Source organism: Panthera tigris, chromosome E2, assembly GCF_018350195.1.
Source record: "Panthera tigris isolate Pti1 chromosome E2, P.tigris_Pti1_mat1.1, whole genome shotgun sequence".
Taxonomy (NCBI): Eukaryota; Metazoa; Chordata; class Mammalia; order Carnivora; family Felidae; genus Panthera; species Panthera tigris.
Window position 1 is genome coordinate 41,657,837 of NC_056674.1, and position 23,714 is coordinate 41,681,550.

The following is a 23,714-nucleotide window of genomic DNA, read 5'->3' on the forward strand; positions in this document are numbered from 1 at the left end:
GCTGAGCAGCCGGAGGAAATGGGGGAAGTCACGCACATAACCCGAGCCTCAGTTTACCTATTCCACCTAGCCAGAACAAGGACAGAAACCTGACACCTGGGGCCTCTCCTCAGTGCTTTCTTGAGCACCACTTCTCAGACAGAATTCTCCACTGCAGCTGCGTTTGAACACAGCTTCTACTCTGGACTGCTGAGCAGTCTGGTTTAGATATCCTACCCTGACAGGGACGCCTTCCTTCCTGCCCAGGATGGCAGGCCCTCCTGACCGTTACAGAGGTTCTCATGCTAAGCCTCCGAGTCAGCACGTGACCATTGGAAGCCGTAGCCCTGTTGCAATAAAACATTCCTGTGGTTCCTGGAAGAATTGTTTTTTTCCATTTTGGATATTAAAGGAGAAAGCTTAACGTGTCTCATTTTCCTGGAATGGCTCATTTTGATGAACTGTTTGTGTGTGGATGGTCCAGCTTCCACCCCAAACACACACAAAAAATCTACAAATTATACAGTTCTGTGAACAAAACGCTCAGCCACATTTTGACCCTTGGCATGGATTTTGACAACTATCACTCCCTTCGTATGAGATTTCTTCCTTCTGGTTATCAAAAAGAAAAAACAATCCAGTATTTGTTTTAGCTTGGCTCCCTGGAAGTTAGAGAGGAGCTAGAGAACCCTCCTGGGGTTGGGGGAAGGAACCTGGGAGAAAGGCATCGGATGGAGGCAAGAGAGAGGGTTCCTTTCTTTTAGATCAAGATATGCTTGTGGGATAAAACCTGAGGAAGCCGAATTTAGAAGTAGCCTTGCTCAGGCCCAGCCAGGCAAAGAGAGCCAGTGGCCGAGGCCAGACTTACTCAGCACATGATCGGATGGCCCAAAACAGATCTCCCGGGACGGACTTGCCCTGGACGGTGCCCATCAGTGTGGAAATGAGGTCAGCCTCTGTCCAGCCAGAGTCCAAGTCCCAGGAAGCGGCGGCAACCCCATCACTGGCCAGCCAGCTGGAGGGGTCACAGCGCATCACACACAGAACCGCCGTGAAGATACACAGGTGTGCACGGACTTCTTCTTGACTTTAGGATGTGGTCACGCTCACCATACCTGGTAAGCCCATAACGCCCTTGAGAGGCAGGCAGTGGACCCTCTCACCACTTCTGTTTGGTCTCATAGGAAATGTCCAAGTTCAGAAAGTCTACTACTGTCTAGTCCCTTCTTCAGATAGAACATCCAAGTCTCGGTGGGCTTAATTGACCCATCCGAGGTTAGAAAAACCTCTAGATGGTCCAGGACTGAAATTCAGGGTTTCTAACTCTGAATACGGTCTTTCGCTCCATTTTGGAACACGTTGGGGAAAGACCCAGTCACAGACCATAAAACTCACAGACCACCAAAAATCCGTTACCCCCAGGTCAGGAACTCGGGAACAGACTCTGGGCACGTGTGTCCCGGGGAAGAGCCAAGAGCGTGGGTGTTTTCCTTTCTCCCTTTCCCGTGGCCATTGAGTTTCTCCTATGTGTAAAGATTCCCCTCCCCTTTTTCCAGCTCTGATAAAGTGAGGCACTGTTGCTTGTATTTTGGTGATGTTCCAAATGCTGCGCTCACACGTCCCTCCCTCTGTTTGCACTTATTTCCCTTCCATGTCACCGCCACCCGTATGCAGGACGATAGGCACCACGTCAGGGATGGCACCATGGGGAGGAGAGGGGGGGAAATGTCATCTTCTTCTAAACATACAAAAACTGACAATGTGAGAATTTTCTAGATAAAATTAGTCACGTGTATGCCACACAATGAGTCGGCTAAGTTAGAAAGATTAATGTGGTGACTGAACACGCAGCAGCCTTGAGGACACAGGCCAGGCCCCTGTGCTGGTGTGGGCGGGTCACCAAAGCAGCAGCATCCTATGCACTGAGTGGGACTCAGACACGAACAGGAGCACACGACCAGGGTCTCGAGGAGATTTGCATGGAGGCGAGAAAACCCGCCAAAGACAATACACAAGACTCGAGCTCAAAGCTAATGGAAACCCTAGCGTTTTATCAAGCAGACATCTTCTCCCTCAGCAATTCTAAGGTAACAGACTGGGAGTCTCCTGGGAGGTCACGGGTGAATCAGAAAGAAGACTGATCAGAGAGAACGGAAGCAAGAGGTGGAGTGTGCGGGAGGAGACTGGAAGCACCAGAGCAGGGAAGACCCCTTCGCAAAACCAACATGGTGCAGCATGGCCTTGTCAACTAAAGGGAAAGACATCGTGGGCATAAGGTCAGGTAGGGCACGCAGGGCTGCTCGGTGACATGCATCCCAGGGACGGGAATTTCCCATCCTTGATCCCAGATCCCCTCACTTCCTATCCGTGGGACCCTGGCTGAGCTCCAGACACCTCATCCACCTCCCAGGGTCCCTGTGCGTATCGTGGGCTCACACAGGAAAGCACCCGCCATGCGTGGGTCCCAAGACACGACGGGCATCCCTGATCCTCACCATGACCCTGCACGGTGGAGTTGCTGGGGAAGCGCTGACCTGGCTCCACAGCTCTCGCATTCCTTCCGCTTCGCCACCAGCTGCTGATATGCTCTAGAGCAGCAACCCCTTTTGTCAGGTTAAATATGGTATGGAACCCTTGGGACGCCTGGGTGGCTCAGGCGGTTAAGCATCTGACTTCCGCTCAGGTCATGATCTCGTGGTTTGTGGGTTTGAGCTCCGCGTCAGGCTCTGTGCTGACAGCTCAGAGCCTGGAGCCTGCTTCCTCCGATTCTGTGTCTCCCTCTCTCTCTGCCCCTCCCCTTCTCTCTCTCTCTCTCTCTCTCTCTCTCTCTCTCTCTCTCTCTCTCAAAAATAAACGTTAAAATAAAGTGTTTTAAAACATGATATGGAACCCCGATGAGAAAACCCCTGTGAGCAGAGCTCCACTGGCTGAAATCAGAAGACTGAGCTCAGCCTCTCACTGAAGCCCTCCCCATCCCACATCCCGACCCCAGGCGGGGCAGGCACTCAGAGAGTCCAGGGCTCCACATGCCCAGCTTGGGAACTATGAATTTAAGATATAGCTTTTCACAAAGGAATGGCTCCACCAAAAATGACCACGACTTCAATAACGTGTGTGGTTACTTTTCAGACACAACATTGTCAGGTAGGTTATACTGTCAGGTCCATCTTACAGACGGCAAGACTGAGGCTCAAAGCAGCTAATCAGCTCATCCTGTCACGTGATAGGTGACGGGACCGGGATTCGGCCTCAGATGCCCGCACTGTGAATCTACTATTTATTCTCTCTGATGGCAAAATTCCTTATTAGCCCTCCTTAGCCTGAAGACAAAGTGGAGCTGAGACAACAGAGTGGCCCTTCTTCCAGGCTCCCCGACCCCTTCGCCTCCAACTGACGCCACCACCTGGTCTCCTTCAGCACTGGAGACTGGAGCCCACAGGAGGCCTGGCATGCTAGGCACACAGAACCTCCCCGGGGGCCCTCGGCCCCAACCCAGGCAGAGGCCCTCGGGCTACAGCTGCTGGTCTCCACGGGGGCTCACCTCGCTCATCCAGCTCTCTGGGCACCCCTCCCTCCACCCACCCCAGAAAGCAGAGCCAGGCTGGAAATGCTCTCACCAGGCCATCCAACATAGTCAGCCGTTCCCAAGCTGCTGCTCCTTTGGAGACAAATCTCCCCGACCTGGTCTGCATCATAAACATGCCTTTCCCAACCCAGGGCTTGGCCCAGGACTTAAGGATTCTGAGAAATGCCCCAGAAGTCGGTTCTTGGAGGGTCCCAGCAAAAAGAGATATTGGGGAAGAAGCAGACTCATTTGCATACAGTGAAGGAAAGCCACTGGGTGGTAGGCGCCCACCCTGTGCTAGGTTCTGGGGATACAGAAAGGAAAAGACACGTCTCTCTCATGACCCAGTGAGTCTTTAGAGATCATTCAGTCCCTCTTATTCATTCAAGATAGGAGAAAACGGAGACCCAGAGATGACAGATTGACCCGAGATGTTCATATGATTCAAGCCAACAGGGTCCTTTCCTGAGACTTCTCAAGCTGGAGCTGGAGGAAAAGGCTGTGTAGCTGGGGCTTTCCAGCCAGGCTGGGACCACCACACAGTGAGGGAGACGCCTGGCATGGAACGCAAGGAGATATCAAATCCGTGGCCACGTCAATGCTTTCCAATATGTCCCCTCTATCACTTAAACCAGAGGCAGCCGAGTTTCTGTCACTTGCCACCAGAGAGTTTGAATTATGACACCTTGCTGTGCCCATCCCCCCACATCTGCCTCTGCTTTGTGACTCATCTGTCCTCTCTCTTGCCTGGCCAAGGCACCAGGCTTTCTCCCATGCTGTAGGGCCAGTGTCCCCTCCTCCAACACCCATCTCTACCAGGCTCTCCAGAGCTGCTGGGTAGAGCCTCCCAAAAGCTCAGTGCCCAGCCCCCATCACCCAGGGGCTGGGTGGCCAAGCTGAGTTAAGCTAGAAAGAACAGGAGAGTTCAGGAAGGAACATGTGTCTCAGCTAACAGGGCAGGGTAGACTGTGCTGGAACGGTGGAATAAGCTGAATGCTGTCTGAACAGGGGCATGGTGTGACTCCTTCCGAGAGATCAGAAACGCCACAGAAAGGACAATGAGGTAGAAGGTACTAAGAACCAGGAGGCAAGGCTCCAGGCTTCATTCTGTCATGACCGGTAAATTCAAGACCTCTGCCAGTCCTCCCAGATCCCACATTCCAAAACATCATGGTCTCTTCTCCTGTCTGCCCGGATCCAATGGACGCTGGTCTTCCTTCCTCTGGCAAGCTCCTGCCAGCTCAGGATCCTGCCAGGATGCCCAATGCCCACAGCCTCATCTCCAGATCTAGTCTTGCTATGAGCCCAGCTGCAGCGGCCCTGAGCCGTCACTAAACTGAGCAGACCCCACCCTGCCTTCTCCGCATCAGGATTAGAGGTTAGGGAAGGGACATGAGAGCAGATTTCCTGCTGTCGCTTCCATTGGACCAGACTGAGACGAGATGAGATGGAAGGCATGTGGTGGCAGCCATGGGCGCAGTGGGGGAAGCAGGCCTGGCCACCAAACAGAGTATTGTGGACGCATGTGGGTCTGGGCAAGCTATTTGCCGACACGGGTTGCATCTCAGGCTGATGTTGGCAGAAGCCCAGGGTCTCGGCCTGCAAGACGCTGGGGAAGAACATCTACCAACACTGTTCTCCTTAAAAGGAGAGCTCCTCCTCAAACAGGCACACGGGACACAGCCGTGGGGGTGGAGAACCAGCCAGCAGCTACCAACAAGCAGGACATAGCTTCCAGCCCAGGAGGAGTTTAGTGTTTCAAACCACACATCACAAATCATTTCCTCTGCACATTCCTTGGAAGTTTGGGGGCATTAACTTTCCATCTTATCTTTCCTAGGGTGGACGCCAGGAGCTGGCCCTAGTGATGTTTGCATTTGAACAACAGTGAGATTGGGTGTCAGCTGCCCCAGGGGCGCCGAGGAAGATGAAGAAATGGAGCAGGCTGTCTCCAGGCAAAGGAGGAGAGAAGGGCAGAATCCGGATGGTATGGAATGAACAGCAAGGGAGGAAGTGGAAAGGGGAAATGGGATTTGCTACTGCTCTATCAAATTACAGTGTGCAAAGCTAGCTCCAGGTGATGGGCTCCTGAGTGTCACCGCCAGGGTACAAACCTCAGTTGTGCCCTCTACTTACTGTGTGACCATGTGTGAATGGGCAAACTCTCTGAACTTGAGTTTGCCTCTCAGCAAAACAGTACCTACTTCCTGGGACTGTCAGGGGCACTGAGTGAGATGACAAGCGACCCTTGGCCCAGCACCTGGTACACAGCAAACACTCCATCCAATCCAGACACGATTATCATTCTGCCAGAACTTCTGTGAAATTTGGTTACAGGTAGGTGGCAAAGCCTGGGTTCTGGTCTTTCTGCTGATCTCAACAGATGGGTTTTGAATAGGCAGGCTTACCTGAGTCACAGATGACCCCTCTACCTTGACCTATGAAATCCAGAGCTCTAGAAAGGCAGACAAAAGCACAGCATCAACATTTCACTTGCTATTGCCGAAGTGATAAATAATTAGAATATTACTTAAAGATATGCAGATATCTAGGTTGGCTAACCTTAAACCATTGGAAATCAGTGTTAAATTTGTCCTAGTTTTTCCTCGGGCTTGCGTCTTCTGTAAAGGGGATCTGTGCCTGCGTTATATATATCAGTTGAAAAAAAAAAAAAGGTTCTGCTGCTTTAAAAAAGAAAAAAGTTTGAAATCCAGCATCCTAAATAAGAGCACCTCCAGATACAGGTCTGCACCTCTGAGACCTACTTCAAGTCATTTGTCTCCGGAGGAGACGCCTCTTTGAGAGTCCTGAGCGTCCAGTGGGTTGAGACCAAACCCAGGGAATTATCGCTAAAGAAACCCAAGCCCCCCTTCGGATACGTGTTGGCGGTAAACACTGACCGTACGATGTAACTATTTCTTTTGTTTTAAGAGACACTCCTTTCCTACCACTGAGGCATTGCTGTCAATTTAACAAAACCAAAATTGAGTTCATGGAGAGAAAAGGGCCTCTTCCACTTCAAGGACTACAACCTTTGAAAATGCATTTAAAAGAGAGTAAAGTTTTTTTTAGATGTGAATAGCCAGAGACCCAGCGAGGTGTAGGAAAGGTGACCCTGCCAGAGGGCCTTCCCAAGACAAGGTTCACTCAGGTCAGCCGGCAGTCCGTCGCAGGTAAGAGGCAAGGGTCACCCTCTGCCCTCCTCCGCCCTGGCCCTGGCACCCTGGAGCCCTGACAGGTGACAACTTACTTGCAAGAGTAAGCAGCCCCCTCCTCGGGCAAGGGAGTGAGGAGGGGTTGGAGAGGCCAGTCGGTAAGAAGCAAAAGAAGAAACCTTCCTTAAGAAAATTACAATCTCCACTTAGGGGCTAGGCTTGCCATCCAGCCAGAGGGCTAACTTTTTTTTAAAGGAATTTATTGGGGCACCTGGGTGGCTCAGTCGGTTGTGCATCCGACTCCAGCTCAGGTCATGATCTCATAGCTCATGAGTTCGAGCCCCACGTCAGGCTCTGTGCTGACAGGTCAGAGCCTGGAGCCTGCTTTGGATTCTGTGTCTCCTCTCTCTGCCCCTCCCCTGCTTGTGTTCTGTCTCTCTCTGTCTCTCAAAAATGAATAAATGTAAAAAAAAAATTTTTTTTTAAAGGAATTTATTGGAAGGATACAGGGTCGCTCACTGAATCAAAGGCAAAAACCAAAATGTATTATGCCTTGGGAAGGACGGAACTAGGTGGCTCCTGGAAATGCTAACTGGTGGCTTATCTTTCTAGAATGTGGGGAGACGGAGGTGGCCTCCCTCACCTTCCCCTGCCCCAGCTTTGGGCAGAGTGATTGACAGGTTCTCCCAACCATATCAAAGGAAGAGGGTGTAATTCAATTCCCCCATGGGAAAAATCACACTTCGGTTTTGACAATTTATCGTTTATGTGTCTTTTTCTTGTGAGAAAATAGCTTTTAGTCAAACTCCCAAACCAGTGAGAAAAGTTAGGCACTCTATCAAAATAACAGCAGAGGGGGTGGAGGAGAAGGTTCTTTTTATCTCCTTCCATCTTAATACATACTCTGGATTAGATGCTGATTTATTTGGCACTAAGGGCTGCTGTTAATCAGTTATATGTCAGCAATCATTTCCAGCGACATTTAAATTATAAAGCGCGGTGGGATTAACTGCACTTTTGCAAATTACCTCTTTATAAAAGTATGAGTAAACCTGATGTGCACCCCGGGGGTGTCATCACCCCCTGTCTACATTTGCTGTGATTCTGGGGATTATGACAAGGCTTGGTTTGAGCTGATGAATTCGGTAGGACGTGTTTAACAAAGCATCTTGAGAGACCTGGGATAGCCCAAGCCAGTTTCCAAAGTGACAACCAAAGACTTGTTAGCAGGAACCCCAGCTGAACTTGGGGACGGTGCCTGTCCTCCTGCCTAGCTGGTCCGGGCACACAGCTGACCCTTTGCAGAGCACACACTGCTGAAGGCCTCCCTTGTCTGGAAGGTCTCCGGCCATCTGTCCCTTCAGTGAGGATTAGAAAGTTCAGAGCAGCAGGAAGGGGAATTATCAGTCCTTAGGGTCCTAACAGGCTCCAGGAATTGTTTTTGGTTTTTCTGGGACTTCCCTCTTGATTATATAAACATTACTAGGAAACAACAAAACAAAAATTAGGAAAATACTGAAGAAAATACTGAAGAATACTGAAGCAAAGCCAAAAAATGAAATTACCCACAACCTTACAGCCCAAGACCACCAACAGCATTTTCAGACCCTGGCTTTAGGCTTCCCCTGAGGACATGGGGGAGGGCATGCTCATGTGTGTTCACCTATGCTGTTGTCAGTGCTTTCCAGGAAACAAATAGGGGATAAATAACTAAACATATGTGCATAATTAGGGTCATAATATATGCCTATTTTCACATCCTGCATTTTTCACTTAACCGGATATTGTGTTTTCCCTGTGCCATTCTAGTCTTCAAAAATAACATTTTGGGGCGCCTGGGTGGCTCAGTCTGTTAAGCATCTGACTCTTGGTTTTCACTCATAATCTCACAGTTCGTGAGTTCAAGCCCTGCATCTGGCTCTGTGCTGACAGTGCAGAGCCTGCTTGGGTTTCTCTCTCTCCCTCTCTCTCTCTCTCTCTGCCCCTTCCCCGCTTGTGCTTGCTCTCTCTCTCTCTCTCTCAGAATAAATAAATAAACATTTAAAAAGTTTAAATAACATTGTGATAACATGTGCTTTGGTTTTAAACATGACGCAGGCCCTTGGTGAGGACCTCTGCGGCACACATCACGGTACGTGGCCCTGGTTAGCTCACCACTAGACCCTGATCATGGCTTATACCTTGTCCTTGTGTCTCCACTTCACTTTTTCCTGTTCCTGAGTCAACTTCCACGTGTGTGTGCATATTTCTGCATTTTTACTTCTGTGCATTTATACTTTTCGTACTCCCATTTCCCCACATTATTCATGTGGTGAGGTTTTTTTTTTTTTTTTAGTTTCTTTCTTTTAAGAGAGAGTGCGTACAAGTGGGGGAGGGACAGAGAGAGAGAGGGAGAGAGAGAGAGAATCCCACTTAGGCTCCACACCGTCAGTGCAGAGCCCCATGCAGGGCTAGAACTCAGATCCGTGAGATTATGACCTGAGCCAAAACCAAGAGCCAGACGCTTCACCAACTGAGCCACCCAGGCACCTCTTAAATTCTGTTTTTAAACCTCACCTGAATGACAAACGAATATTACATTATACGGTGGTACCCTATTTTGCCTCTCCAATACCCAATTTGGGGACACTGGGTTGTTTCTAATGTCTAGTATGATAAATAGTGCCGGAAAGAACATCTTGTCCCATGAAACTTTATGTTTGTCTCTAATGTTTTCTGGAACCTTTGGGAAATTAATTAAAACTTTGGCTCAGTTCTATGTTAGGCTAAAAGGCTGTCACTGCTGCCCGCCCTCAGCCCACTTAGTGGATACTGAAATTCTCACTGAAGTGACAAGGGGTTTCTGTTTTGACAGGATGCTTCCAGTGACAGAGCGCTCACTACCAACTGCTCACATTTGGGCATCACAAACAAGGTCCTTCCTTTGATCAAAACAGAATTTAGTGCTACAAATCAGGGACATGGAGAACTAGTTAGTTCTTTCCCATGGGTTCTTCACAGAGTCAGACATGTCTCTACCCCTTCCTCCTCCATTCTAATGAACTTGAGTCATTAGAGTTTCCTTCTGGGGGCACCTGGGTGGCTCAGTTTTTTGAGCATCGGACTCTTGACCTTGACTCGGGTCATGATCTCACAGTCGTGAGATCAAGCCCCCTGTTGGGCTCTGCGCTGGACATGGAGCCTGCGTGGGATTCTCCCTCTCCCTGTCTCTCTCTTCCTCTCTCTCTGGCCCTCCCCCACTCTCCCTTTCTCAGAAAACAAAGAATTTAAGAGTTTTCTTCTTCTGAGGAAGGGTGGGGGAAACCCCTCCCCATCATGGGCTCTTTCCTCTGGATCCCCCCTGGTGCCTTCATCCCTCCTAGCCTTTGCAGGCATTCTGCAATTCATATGTATTTAGGAGAATAAGTCTTGAATGCACTCTAACTGATAAGGTGTAGATGTACCACAGCTACACCCTGGGGACAGCTGTTGCATCAGGGTTGAGCTCACCTGCCACCTTTGCAGCCCGACCATCCTGGTCCTTGGCCCTGCTCCAGCCCTCAGGGGCTGTGTGACTTTGGGCACGTTCCTGAACTTCTCTAGGCCACCTATGTTGTAGGAGGAACGAGGTGAGATGACACACGTGCAGAACTCACAGGGGGCAGCACAGGGTCTGCCCTAGGTGCTGCGTAGACCACCCCGGTGGTCGGATTCCAGCAGCGAATTCTCCACCCGGCAACTGCGAGACGACACAGAAAACACATGCCATTCAATGCCCCCCTTAGATCCTACAGGGACAGACTCTCTGGTCCCAGTGGAACGAAGCACCCAGGGTTTCCAGTGTGCCCACAGGTTGCCATATGGTGGGGAAGAGCGTGATGAGGAGCTCACCAGACAGTACCGGTGTGCTTGGACCTGTTTATCTGGAGCATCCCTGACAGGGACACAGGGGCTGTAAGTCAGACAGGCCCAGTAAGTAGGGAGGCTTCAGGCATGGCTGGTTTCAGGTCACCTGCTCAGCTCTGCTGCTGAGATGCTGACCAGACACACACACACACACACACACACACACACACACACACACACACCCTTTTCAGCAGGCGACTCCCAGATCCAGGACCTAAAGACCTGGGATCAGCTCTGGAAATGGAACAAATAAAAGCCCAAAAACAAAAGAAAATAAAGAAGACGGGTCTTGGTTAGCCTTCCGAAGTACGTGGCATTCTGCATGCTGCTGTGATCTGGTCAGAAATGAAGATGTTTGCAGGCTGGTTACAATAAGATTTGGGGAAGGGAATGAAAGAATGGCTGGAACCACTCTGCAGCTCTGATGAGAAGACCTACCGCTCCCATCATCCCCAGTTCTGATCCAGCGGCACCTAAGAGCTGTACAAGAGGCAGCTCAGAGGGAGAACCGAGGGCCTGGGGCTTCCCTGTTCTCCAGGAAGCCCCCAGGCCCACAGCTCTGGTGACAAGGGGACGAGCAAGTCGGGAGGGTGGAGAGCTGCCTAAATTTCATTAACTCAGAGCCTCTGGATGGAGCTCGTAAGATGTCTGTGAACCAAGCGTTGAAATACCTTTCATTGTTTCAAGCACTGATGATCATTTTCTCTCCCTGCTGCATTTATAGTCGTCACTGCTGCTAAGATGCCTGTTTCGTTACAGTCCGTGCCTCACCAGGGTAACTAGAGTCCAAGAGAGGCCTTGTGCTGCACGCCCCAGTACATCCAGTACATCCAGCACAAACCAGTACAATGTGCCTTCGCACGGCCATTCCTTCTGGGCAGAAGACCTGTCTCTGTCCTGTCCATTGTGTAAACTCCTATTCATCTTTTGAAACCCTTTTCAAAGGCGTTGAAACTGAGAAACCTGGGAGTCATGCGTTTCTGACAGCTCTCCTTCTGAGCCTACAACCAGTTCCCACTGCCTCTACCTCGGGGATCACTCCCCTCCCTCCCACCCTCACCGCACTGCCGACAGGCCTCAGCACCTGTCCCCCAACACGGCCTGCCTCTAAGTACCAAGTACTGGACCAGGTATGTCACAAACACTTCATCCCTCAGCAGCCCTGTGGCACCCACCCGAGATACGGGCAAACTGTGAGCGTGCAGATCCACCACTAACTTGTTCCGCGACCTTGGGCAGTTTGCTCCCTCCCTCCTTGGCCTCAGTTTTCTCATGTATAAATGGGGAGCTTACATGACACTGTCTTTAAGACCGCTTATAGGTCTAAAACTGGATACTTCAGTTTCTTCCTTAAAAAAAAAAATCCCTGTAGTGGGCTGGTGTTTTCAGTTTTATATTTGGAACTGTGAATGTTTTAAGGGGAACATTGATCAAATGGACTCCATGATGCATGCCAGCAGGGCCTCCAGAAAGCAGATTTGAACTAAACACAGAACCTCTTCGAGGGGCGTGTTGCAACTGAATTTACAAAATAATTTCCTAGGCCTGCACTCCTGAGCGATGAAAGGGCACAGGCCTTAGAAATAAGAAGACCCAGGTTGAAAAATGGCTCTGCCACCTATGATGACCACCTTCTTGAGTTTTCTGGGCCTCAGGCTCCCCCTGGAAAATGGAGATAAAGTAAACAACCGCAGAGGACTGCGGTGAGAAATGAAGCACACGGTGTTCGTAAAGTGCTTGGAGCAGCACTGGCCTGTGTAAGTAGCTGCAGTTATTACCATTATCATTATCACTGTCACTTTTAGCAGAACGACAAGGTCAGGGGTCAGTGGGAGGGTGCCCCTGCCCATGCAAAGCCTCTTTGGTGATGAAACCACCTCCGGACAGACCACGAAAGGTATCTGCCAGCATGGGCAGACCTTAATGCCAAAGGCCAGACCCACCTTGAGGCTTAAGTCAAGTAAGTCACCCAAGGCGCTCACCCACTTTTCAGAACCACAACTTGAAGGAATCGCCTGATCCTGGGGGCCGTCGATGGCCTTCCCTCCTTGAGGGTGTCCACACGGAGACAACACGACCCTCTCTGAAAAACAGGGAAAGGTCTCCACGCGTGGTGGCCGGCTGTGTCCTGAGCTACTGAGGCAGAGAAGCCCGGTGGGTGTGGGAAAGCAGGGCAGGTATTAGCTGTGCCGCACCGGGTGCCACAGAGGCTGGGCCACCACATGGATACCGGGGCCCTGTACAAACTCAGAAGAGCACTTGCCCCAAGAGACAGAACGCAGCAGCAAGGTGAATTTTCACGTTACACATTATCTTCGAAACTCATCTCCTTAATTCAGAAGGATTGAAAGTCAAATCTCCTTTTCCGGTGTCTCTGAGAGCCCTCGGACAGGGGTTCTTTCCTCAAAGGGGAGAAATAAAATTAAAACCTTGCCTTCTCCTGCCAAAGCCCATACTTTCTTCCATTCAGGAGCCCCGCTGACCATATTCCCCCAAATACCCTTAGAAAATCAAGTCTGCTGTGCCAGCAGGCGATGACGGACACCTGGCAGGTGAGGTCAAGGCTACTTCACCCGGGCACTTTGTGACCCAACCAGGTATCTCCATGTTTGGAAGAGCTTCTCTCCCTCTGCCCTTTTCTTAAAGACAATAACAGTAACAGCACAATCCAAACTTTGTTTTGTTGGAGGTCAGTCTGTTTACTGAACAAAGGTCTAGGTTTGGGAATACCTGGGCACTGTGGATAAAGAAGGATGTGGAGTTCTGTGGGCTTTTATTTATTTACTTATTTAGACAGACAGAGAGAGAGAGAGAGCTCAAAAGCAGGGGAGGGGCTGAAAGAGAGGGAGAGAGAGAATCCCAAGCAGGCTCCGAGATATCAGCACAGAGCCTGACTCGGGGCTTGAACTCATGAACCGTGAGATCATGACCTGAGCCAAAATCAAGAATCAGACACTTAACCGAATGAGTCACCCAGGTGCCCCTGGAGTTTTTGGTTTTTTAAAGTCTTGGGAGCTTTGCTACCAGGCCAGGGGGCTCACAGCCCCAGGATCACGTCAGAATCACCTGGGCAGCCTTAAGAAATACCAATGCCTGACTCCATGCCAGGCAATGAAATTGGAATCTCTGGGCATGTGATGGAGGGCAGATAAATCAACCAAACCCTGGCTCTCCCGATATCAGGTGACAGGAACAGTTACAGCCTTCCCCACCCATATAACAGGGGAAGCAATGTGCCAACCTCATAGGCCCATTGCAAAGATTAAATAAGTCAGCTCGTGGGAAATGCTTAATAGCATGCGCCCAGCTCTTCCCAAGACCGTGAGGGGGATGAGTGCTAATACTGGGCTGTGTGCAACACCTTGACATCATCGCATAGGTGGGAAGCTCTCTCAAGCTCAGCAGTGTAAAGCGGGGGCCCGTGCCTGAGTCCCAGTGTCCTCACCTGTGAAACTGGGTAATAACCCCCAGAAAGTCATTCCGAAGATCAGGTGACACGAGTTATGGAAAGTTTAAGACACGCACGGCCCAGTGTGCACCAACACGCGTTGGCTCTCACTGTTGCAAAAGGTGATGTACCACCTGGAAGTGCCCCATTATGGAGATGCTGGGTTGAGGGACTGGCCAAAGGTCACCAACTGAGAAACAGAACACCCAAGATTTGAACCTCAGACTGTCTTTTCTCCAAAGTCCACATTTCCCCTCCTTGTCAATCTCCGCTCTTACAGTGGGTTGGTCGCTTCTTGCACAAGAGCTTCAGCCCTCAGGCTGGCATTCGAGGCCTTTGAGGTTGGGCCCCAACCAGCCTTCCCAATCCTACCTGCACTCACATCCGCTGTTCCTGGAATGTGCACTGCGCACCGTCGCCCTGGGGCCTCAAGTCCTACTTCTGTGCATGCCTCTTCCAGAGCCTGGTCCAGACGCCTGCCCCCCAATGATCTGCCTGCCAGCATGTGCTTCTCCCTCCGCTGAGGTCCCTTGTCAATTATTTTAGTGTTTCGGATACATTGCGTGTCGCTTACAGGCATATCTGTCCTGCTGGACTGTGGGCTCTCAGGACTGGAATTTGTCCTTATTTCTGTTCTGGCCGCTGCCTCCAGTAATCCAACCTAATGCCTTCGGTTTTCGAATGGGGGTTGAGGGAAACATGTTGTCATAAACTGACCCATCTGATTCACAAGAGATGTCACAGACATACTTAACACTATTAATTTTCCGTGAGGTTTGGCTGTGAGGCATTTGGCAAACTGTCCATGATGAGTATTTGACAGCCAGTCATGCTGGGAGTTCGGGGCGGCAGATGGGTGTGGTTGGCAGCATATGGCTGAGTGTAGGTTCGGTGTTTATGCATTTTTACAAACTATGACTTTATATTTAAGCGTAAAGAAGGGAAAGAATTCAAAATTAAGTTGTGCATTTTGAGGAGTTGTGTTCATGCTTTTAAATGAGAAGCAAGTTTAGGGATACAGACAGGATCGCTCTCTGGGACCATCGTGGAGGGGAAAAGCTTTGAATGTTCTTGCCCTAGAATGACCTCTGGTGCTGATAAGGGGCCTACGTGATTGACTGAGTCCCTATATTTTCTGGATTCATTTGACAGACAGATTCTAAACTCTTTCCAATAAGGAACACATTGCCCCATAGGATCTGGGCTCTGGGGGGAAAAGATTAGATTCCATTTGTTTTACAGAAATACATCCAGATCTCAGCTACCTTGTAACTCCAAGAGGGATTATTAAATCTTGGCTTTTGGAGATCAGCCTATACAACAACTGCCTTGTTCTATGGATTGGGAGAGTGAGCCCAGGAAGGGCAGTGACTTACCCAAGGTCACTACCCAAGGTGGGTAGAGCTGGGGCAAGGATCCTCTTCTCTTAGTTCAGGGACTACCTCCCTGCACACACTGTGCTGTGTAACTGAATGTAGGCATGGCTGGGGTTGGGAAAGACCCTGAGCCATCTTGGGAGGAGGGGTTTGGATACAGAGCCACATGAACCCTTCGTCCCATCTCTCCTGGGTCAAGCAGGTCAGAGCTGGAGGGGCATTGGAGAATGTCTAGCCCTGTGTGTGTGTTCCCAGGCTGGAAGGAGGAGGCAGTGAGCCAGGAGCAAGAAAATCCCAAGCCCAATAATGTTGAAGGTGCTAATGACATTTTGGTGGGGGGGGGGGAGCCTTTGGGAAGTAATTAGGGTCAGATGAGGTCACGAGGTAGGATCCTCAGGATGAGAGCCACGCCTGGATAAAAAGAGGAGGAGACATGGAGTGTTGCTCAATGCTCTCTACCATATGAGGACACAACAGGAAGACGGCCATCTGCAGGCCAAGAAAAGTGCTCTCTCCAGGTCCTTGATCTGCTAGGGCCCTGATTTTGGACTTCCAGCTGCCAGAACTGTGAGCAGTCAATATTTGCTATTTAAGCCACCCAGGATATGGTAACTTGTTATAGAAGCCTGAGCTGAAACACTAATCTCATACAACCTCTTCATTTTATAAATGAATAGACCGAAGCCAGACAGGGTAAGTGACTTTTTCAAAGCCACACAAGACCCAGGACATTCAGCCAAACCACACGTTTGTCTTTTTGCCCCACACCCTTGCTAAAGGGTCAGAAAATTCTCCACCCTTATGGGTACATCCAGAAAAGGCTAGAACCATTCCACACATCCTCTGAGGCGTTAGAATGCTCAAGTCAGGAGGACTTGAAAGATTTCCTGTTTTTAAAAAACTCAAATCGAAAAGTGCTGTCATTTTCCTTAAATACATTCTTTTGAATAAAACATCTATTCTTGATGCCAGCAGCAGGCTTCGAAACATGTTCAAGATGACATGATTGATAACAAGAAGGCTTTTTCAAGATGTTTCTAATTTCATCTTCCTGGTTAAAGAATGCGAACTTTCTCACATGATGTATGGTCTAATAAGAAGGTGTGCTTGAACCAAAGTTATTTATTTATGCTTCCATCTTTGACAGATGAATATTAACTACTGAGAAAATTGTAAAGCCAATTAGTAAAAGCTGAATAACGTCCATATGAGAATGTGAGCACAGAAACACCAGTTACTTGGCTTCCAAATGCGGAGCCACAGACATTCCCTGCCTTCCTCTGGGAGGCAGTAGCCCTGCAGGGCACGGTGGCCCCTCCCCACCCCCCACCCCCCACCCCCCAGTGCCCTTGGGTTGGCCTTGATGACGCCCAGTCTGAGAGCTCATTCTGGGATGCACAAGGGAGGGGCACCCGTGCCGCTGAATTTCCTCCACGCAGGAGCTGCAGAAAAATCACACTGCTCAGCCACTGACCCCCAGCACCGCAGGCAGATGAGTGAGAACAAAGAGAAGCTCCAGAGATGAGCTCTGCTCTCCTCTGCCTCCAGGAGGGAGTCTGCAGTGGGGGAAATGGGGGTCACAAGCTGTCTCACCCACTCATCTCCTCCTACTCTGGTCTGGTCTGCTCTTCACGAAGAGCTTGCTCCCAGGAGCTGGGCGTGCTACGAGTATTTACTGAGCACCCACGATGTGCCAGGCACCAGAAACACAAAACAGACACAGTCCCTGCTCTCATGGGGCTTCCAGTCCAGAAGGCAGTGAGACAGCAGTATTGCAATACCCGGGGACCCCGTGAGACAGCTCTGAGGCAGGCGGGGACAGTGTCGTTCCGCACCCCCTTGCACACCCCTCTCATGGCTGAAGCTGAGAAAGGGAGGGGGAGGGGCTGACAGCAGCTTCCAACATTAACAAAAGGTTAATTTATCCAACACGTGCTGCAAATGTTGTGTTGTGCTTCCAGAAGTGCAGAACAAACAACCTGAGATTTCACTTGAAGGCTGTAAATTATTCTTTCCCCCAGCACCCTGGGCACCAATCTGTCATCCTGCGTTTCCTCGGTCCATTGCTAATTTTTAATAATTTCTTGACAACTGCTTGCTCCGTATTAACATCCCAATACCACGTTGCAGTTCAAGAAAGCAGTGTAGCAGGACACCCCCCCTTCAGTCATCCCCTCAATGCCCCGCCTATTTAGCCAATGATCAGATCTGCCCACAGACTGACCTACATGCTTTTTTCCATTACAAGCACCCTGTCTTTAAAGGAAAAGGCCTTTCTCCAACCTGAACCACCAGTGGTAATTAAAAACCCAGCAGAGCTACCATTTCGCTCCGTCCCCTGACTCTCCTTGTCTTGTCTGGGGCCCTCACTAAAGTATGGGAATGAATTTTCCATTAAGGATCCCTTGCCTGCTTGATGAGTCCCAGATGATACAGTGGACTCTGCAAGAAGGAACAGAGATCAGACCTAGGGTTGTAGACTCCTAGCCTATCTGAACGGAGAGGAACCTTGGGGCTATTCCCATCCTAACCCTTGATTTTTTTCTCCCTTGTCCAGAGAAGGACAGCGCCTCCATCCACAGAGGAATGTCACACACACAAGAATGTCAGGCCTGGGGCAGGAACACCGCTGTTGGCCATTACTAGATCACTCTGACCAAAGCACACTGCTACTCCCCATTCAGCCGTGTCCACCTCCTCGCCCCAATTCATCTTCCTGGGATTTAACACCCTAAATAAACTACATGAAATTCCCAGCAGCTCGTTAAGAATCCAGTCCCACGTGTGCGATGGAAAACACTAGCAATTGTGAACAAGGCGTTTGCACGTTTGATTATGTATAGCAGTTTCTAAGCCCCCTCTGGACTAAAATCTCTGGTGCTCCAGAGGAGAGTACATGGAATTTCAATTTCTCCCTGGGCTTAAGTACAGAATGTGCAAAGTCACAAACTGCTTTTCATGGCCAAATTGATTAGCTTCTCTACATCCTCACCTAAGGAAATGCAAGGGGTCCGAGAGCTCAGTTTCAGCACAGAATCTATCCTTAAGTTAAATGCAAACGTTGTTCGTCATTACTCAGCTGGCTCTTCTTTGAGAGGAATTTCATTGTAATACGATTGGACAAACCCGTGGAATAATATTAAAACCATAAACTATATAGAAGTACATATGATGGCAGGCAGAGGGGATAAGTCAGGAACTCTGAAAAGTTATTATCATGCTCCAAATTGAGTGTCACAGCATCTAACTACAACTCATAATGTTAACTCTCAGACTCTTTAGACATCTTTATTTCTTGTCGGGGAAGTTATCATTTGTCATGTTGGACCGCCTGAGTATCCATTTTATATCAAAGACAACAAAAATATGTAATTTTATATGTTCCTGTACCCATCATTTTAGCACAAAAGGACTTTATACTCAAATTAATACACTTGTGCAGAATGCTAGTTTTGAAAACCACAGCACAGCAGTAAATGAAGAACATTACATGACACATGCAACTCCCTCTGCCATTTTTTTTAGATAAGACAGAAGGAGAGGAAAAGGGAGTGTGTATCATTATAAGTCACTTCCTAAAGTGTAGAAATCTCCTTTTCATCACTGTCATTTGGTGATCAGCTTCATTAACATGTAATTATCTGTTAGTGGGAGGTGAGACTTTTTTTTTTTCTGTCATAGAATTTGTAAAGAAATATACCAGCCCCACCCAAGTTCCTGGTGCCCTGCGGGTCTTCTGGATTTGGGCTTTGGTGGTGCATCAGGACCAGAGAAATGGGGTAATGAGGAAATAAGACAGAGAAAGACAAACACTGTATGTTGTCACCCACATGTGGAATCTTAAAAAGCCGAACTCATAGAAACAGAGACTAGAATGGTGGTTTCCAGGGGCTGCAGAGTTGGGGGAAGTGGGGAGATGTCAGTCCAAAGGTACAAACTTCAGTTATAAGATGAGTCGGTTCTGGGGATCTATCGTACAGCATAATGATTAGAGTTCGCAAAACTGTATTGTACACTTGAAAGTTTCTAAGAGAGTAGCTTTTAAATGCTTTCATCACAAAAAGAAACGGTAATTATGTGAGGTGATGGAGGGGTTAACTAACCCTATTGTGGTGATGATTTCACAACATAAACATGTATCAAATCATTACGTACACCTTAAATTTACACCATGTTGCATGCCAATTATATCTCAGTAAAGCGGGGGGGGGGGGGAGTAGGTTGTTTTTTTAAGAATATACAGAGGTGAGAGTCACATGACAAGGCTAAGTGAACAAATGAGGTCGAGGTAGGCACTGACCTTAGAGAACTTACTTCTACTAGTTCCACCACAGTCCTATAACTTGTGGTAGCTTACCTAATACCTTCCTGAGCCTCTTATTCCTCATTTGTAAACCCAGGATAATCACATCACCTCCTTCATAGCAGTGCGGAAGTAAATGACTGGAAAACCTTCATCGACAGCCGGGATCATAGTAAGTGCTCAATAAATGTTAGCTGTTCATCCCTTGCTAACACCTGAGAAATTCTTTCCTTATGTCTCTTAATCTCTCTTTAATACCTTCTCCTTTTGCCTTCCAAGCATGAAAGTACTCGAATTTCATGAAATTGTTGGGTCGAAATCTACATGCCTTGTTGATTTCACTCACGGTTCCAAATTGCCCCTTCAAAAACACTAGTATATTTTGCATTTGGCATTCACACAATGCTGACAAGAGAAACCAATAAGTAATTTCAAGACCATGAGAAAGTTACTAAGTGTGTAGAAGCTTCCGAGGTGTATTTATTTTCGATCAAAGAAAATAGTCATCTTGATAGCTAAGAGAGGTGTTTCTGTATAAATGGAAATAAACTATTCTTGCTCACATAACTCAAAAACATAGAATAAATGGGGTGACAATGCCAATGCCCCCCCCCACCTCTCTCCATTCACTCCTTTGTCCTGACCTTGCCTATATCTCCCTAAAAAACTAAAGGCATTAACCAAGCTCATGAATCATCCCTTACCAACCCCTTGAGCTGGTCCCACCTCCCCTCCCTCCCTCATTTCACAGCTCAAAAGAGGCTCTCAACTTCCCACAGACCAGTCACTCCGTGTGTGTCTGGACTCTAGCCTCTAATCTGTCTTCAAATTTTCACACGTCCAATCTTCCCTCCCATCCATTCTGCACCACCCACCACCGCCTCACCCCCTGAGCGTTCCCATCAGTGCAAAAGCACGCTCCTAAGTCTCCCATCTGGGGACAAGAACGCTGTCTCCTGACCCCAGGCTCCTACCTGCTTCACTCAGGAGATGTCCTCATGTCAGTTCCGCTCCTATTGCTTGTCTGTCAGCAACTCCCTCCACTGGGGCTTCTGCGCCCACCCCTCCACGGAGACTGCCCCCTCTGAAGTCACCCGGACCTCCTCCCCTCCACTCAGATCTGAGAGCTGGCATGCCCCGGGGTCCCGCCCTCTCTCCCTATTCCCTCAGCACGTACCACACCTGAGCAAGCAGACCCAATGGCTTCAACTACAAGCACCTGCTATGCTGCGTGGTGGCCTTTTCTGGTCACTGAAGCATGCTCAGCTCACACAGGAGACCAGAAGCCCCGGGGAGTTAGCACTTCCTCGAAGCAGCCCTTCACCCATGACTGCCAGGATCCAGGGGATAAATAGCCCAGCTCCCTCACCTTTTGTGGGGGATAACCTTGAGGCATATTTTACAGTATCTACTAGAATTCCCAGGCTAGGTTGAGCCCCAGTGTGATTGATTATTGGTCAGAGGTTGCTATGGACTGAATTGTGCCCTCCCAAAATTCCTATGCCAAAGCCCTAATCCTCTCTCACTCTCTTTCACTCTCCCCAGCCCCGACTAGGTGAGGCCACAGCAAGGAGACAGTCATCTGCAACACAGGAAGAGGAGCTCCACCATAACCTGCTCGTGCTGGCCCCTTGATCTCAGGTGTCCAGCCCCCAGAACTACGAGAAATAAATGACTGATGAGCAAGCTTCCCCCTCCCCGCCCCCGCCATCCGTGGCATTTTATTATGGGAGCCGGACTCATACAGGCGTTATATGATTAGAACTGACAGACACCGAAGCCAGCTGATTCAAGGGCGAGGTCCAGGCTGGAGATACAAACCCAGGAGGCCTCAGCACACGGACAAGTTAGTACAACAAAAGGGGGGTAATACACTTCCTACCTCACAGGTGGCTGTGAGGACTGAAATAGATACTTCACATGTCCTGCTTAGCACTGTGGTAGGACACGTATGAAAGCTTGGTAAATGGGACTGTTACCTGCAGAAGATCACACAAGGATATGCTCTTGGAATCACAGAATTTTGGATAGATGCTCTAGCTCAAAAACCTTGATTTGTAGCTAGGGAAACTAAGCTAAGCCAAGATTATTGACTTGCCTGGCATTTTTCTACCATTAACGATTGTTTTTTTTAAGATTTACAGACCCAGCCATAAAGGAAGAAGGTGAAGTTTAACTGTACCTTGATATTCAATTAGACAGAAGGGTACCAATAAACCTTGGAAATGCCAACGCCAAAGAGCACTCTTTAGTCCTGATTTTGTGACTCCTTCTTCATCCAATGCTGCTGGCCAGTCTCCTAATTTGGTTTCCATGAAATGATGCTCTCTCGATTTCCTGAAGAGAAAGAGGGGGAAAGAGGAAACATTAAAAGGCAAAAGGGAAGGTGACTGGGGTTGCATCCCCTGGAAGCAGAGCCCATGACAGGATTGTAGGGTCCTGAGTCAGTGAAGGAAGCACCACGGGGCAGGGTGGGTACCAAGAAGGATGTGACCTCAAGTGGAGACGAACCTCGTCTCCCGGGCAGCTCCAGAGCAGGAACTGCACCAGAAGTGGGTCCCACCTGGCGGAAGGAGAGCAGCTGCTCGTGCTCGCATTGGTCAGTCAATGGAATGGGCAGTCAGGGCAGTGAGGGCGCATTCCAGGGCAGGTTGTTCATAGGCAGCCCCTGTCTCACTGAGGGCAATTCTGCAGGAAGGGGGCGGCTGTGAATTAGCCTCCAACACTCACAGCAGCTAGAAGGTGGGTGTACCTGCTCCCCAGAAAGGGGATCTGGGTAGAGACCCCATTATGCCCACCACGGAGACAGGGAGGGCGGAAGGAAGGACCGCTGTATTCACCGATCATCGGAGAAGTGCCCTAGAGGCTTCATTCTCATGACTGCCATCTTCCTAAAAACCCAACAAGGTCAGTGGGTAGGCGTTACTAATTCCAGCTTATTGATGAGGAAAAAGGGAGCGTTTGTCCAAAATTTCGAAGGAACAATGAAGTGACCCCCCACCCCCAGAAAACAACCAACCAATGTGAGAAAGTGTCAAATTATTCACTTTCAAAGACCAGCCCACAGGTCCCAGAAGGACCTCAAAACCTCAATTCTAGGATTAGGGAGAAGGCTTCAGACATCGATTTCCTATACTGCTTAAATTTTGCAGGCCCCAAGTTCCAAGTCTGTCAAATGGGCATGGCATTAATGGACTGTGGTAGGGTGAGTAATCGTCTCCAAAGATTCCTACAGCCTACTTTTGGGAACCTGTGAATGTTACCTTACATGGCACAGGGGATTTTACAGATGTGATTAAAGTAAGGGTCTTGAGGTGGAAATTATCCTGGATTATCTGGTGAATTCTAAATGTAGTCACAAATGTCCTTAGAGAGAGAAGCAGAGAGAGACTGGCAACAGAAAAGAAGAAGGCATGTGACAACAGAAGCAGATTCAGAGAAAGAAGATGCCAAGCCTCTGGCTTTGAAGATGAAGAAGGGGCCCACGAGCCAAGGAATACTCTAGAAGCAACAAACGTAAGGAAATGGGACTCTCCTGGAGCCTCCAGAAGGAACTAGCCAATACTTTTATTTCAGCCCCATAAGACTCTCTTTGAACTTCTGACTTCCAGAATTGAGAATAAATCTGAATTATTCCAAGCCACTGAGTCTGTGATCATCTGTAACAGCAGCAAGAAGAAAACAAATACACTGGATGTCAGTTCACTCTTAGGAAAATCATGCACCTGGCTCACAGACTAGTGCTCTCAAGGCCTGGGGCAGGGCCAGGGGGAGACCGGGAAAGGGGTTGTAGATCCAGTTCCCCTGATCCACAGCTGCTGGACTCCCCTGCCTCGCTTGGGGGCTCCCTGAGTGTTCCCACCGCACAGCCTCCCCTCAGCCAGGAGTCGGGCAGGAGAAGGACTTTAGGGCACGTCTGCTGAGTGACTGAGTTCTGGGTGTTTGCAGCTCAGGTGGCCTGGGCACGAATAAGGCCAGGTTCGAGCTGGACCGGCAGCAGGAG

At 49.2% G+C, this 23,714-nt stretch overlaps 2 long non-coding RNA genes across 3 annotated transcripts in view; one reads left to right on the plus strand and one right to left on the minus strand.

Annotated features, from left to right (window-relative positions):
* The window catches only part of LOC122234292, a 480,573-nt gene that overhangs the window by 238,313 nt on the left and 218,546 nt on the right, over window positions 1-23,714 (minus strand). The window contains exon 3 of the long non-coding RNA XR_006212059.1: window positions 21,894-22,048. This is a non-coding gene — a long non-coding RNA (uncharacterized LOC122234292). The remainder of the gene's footprint in view (window positions 1-21,893; window positions 22,049-23,714) is intronic.
* On the plus strand, window positions 4,297-21,940 carry LOC122234290. 2 transcript variants are annotated; one of them, XR_006212052.1, is made up of 5 exons: window positions 4,297-4,663; window positions 5,385-5,881; window positions 19,809-19,883; window positions 21,257-21,557; window positions 21,848-21,940. It is a non-coding gene; the product is annotated as an uncharacterized LOC122234290 (long non-coding RNA). The 2 variants fall into 2 exon arrangements; XR_006212053.1 differs by having other exon boundaries at window positions 5,385-5,531; window positions 21,848-21,933.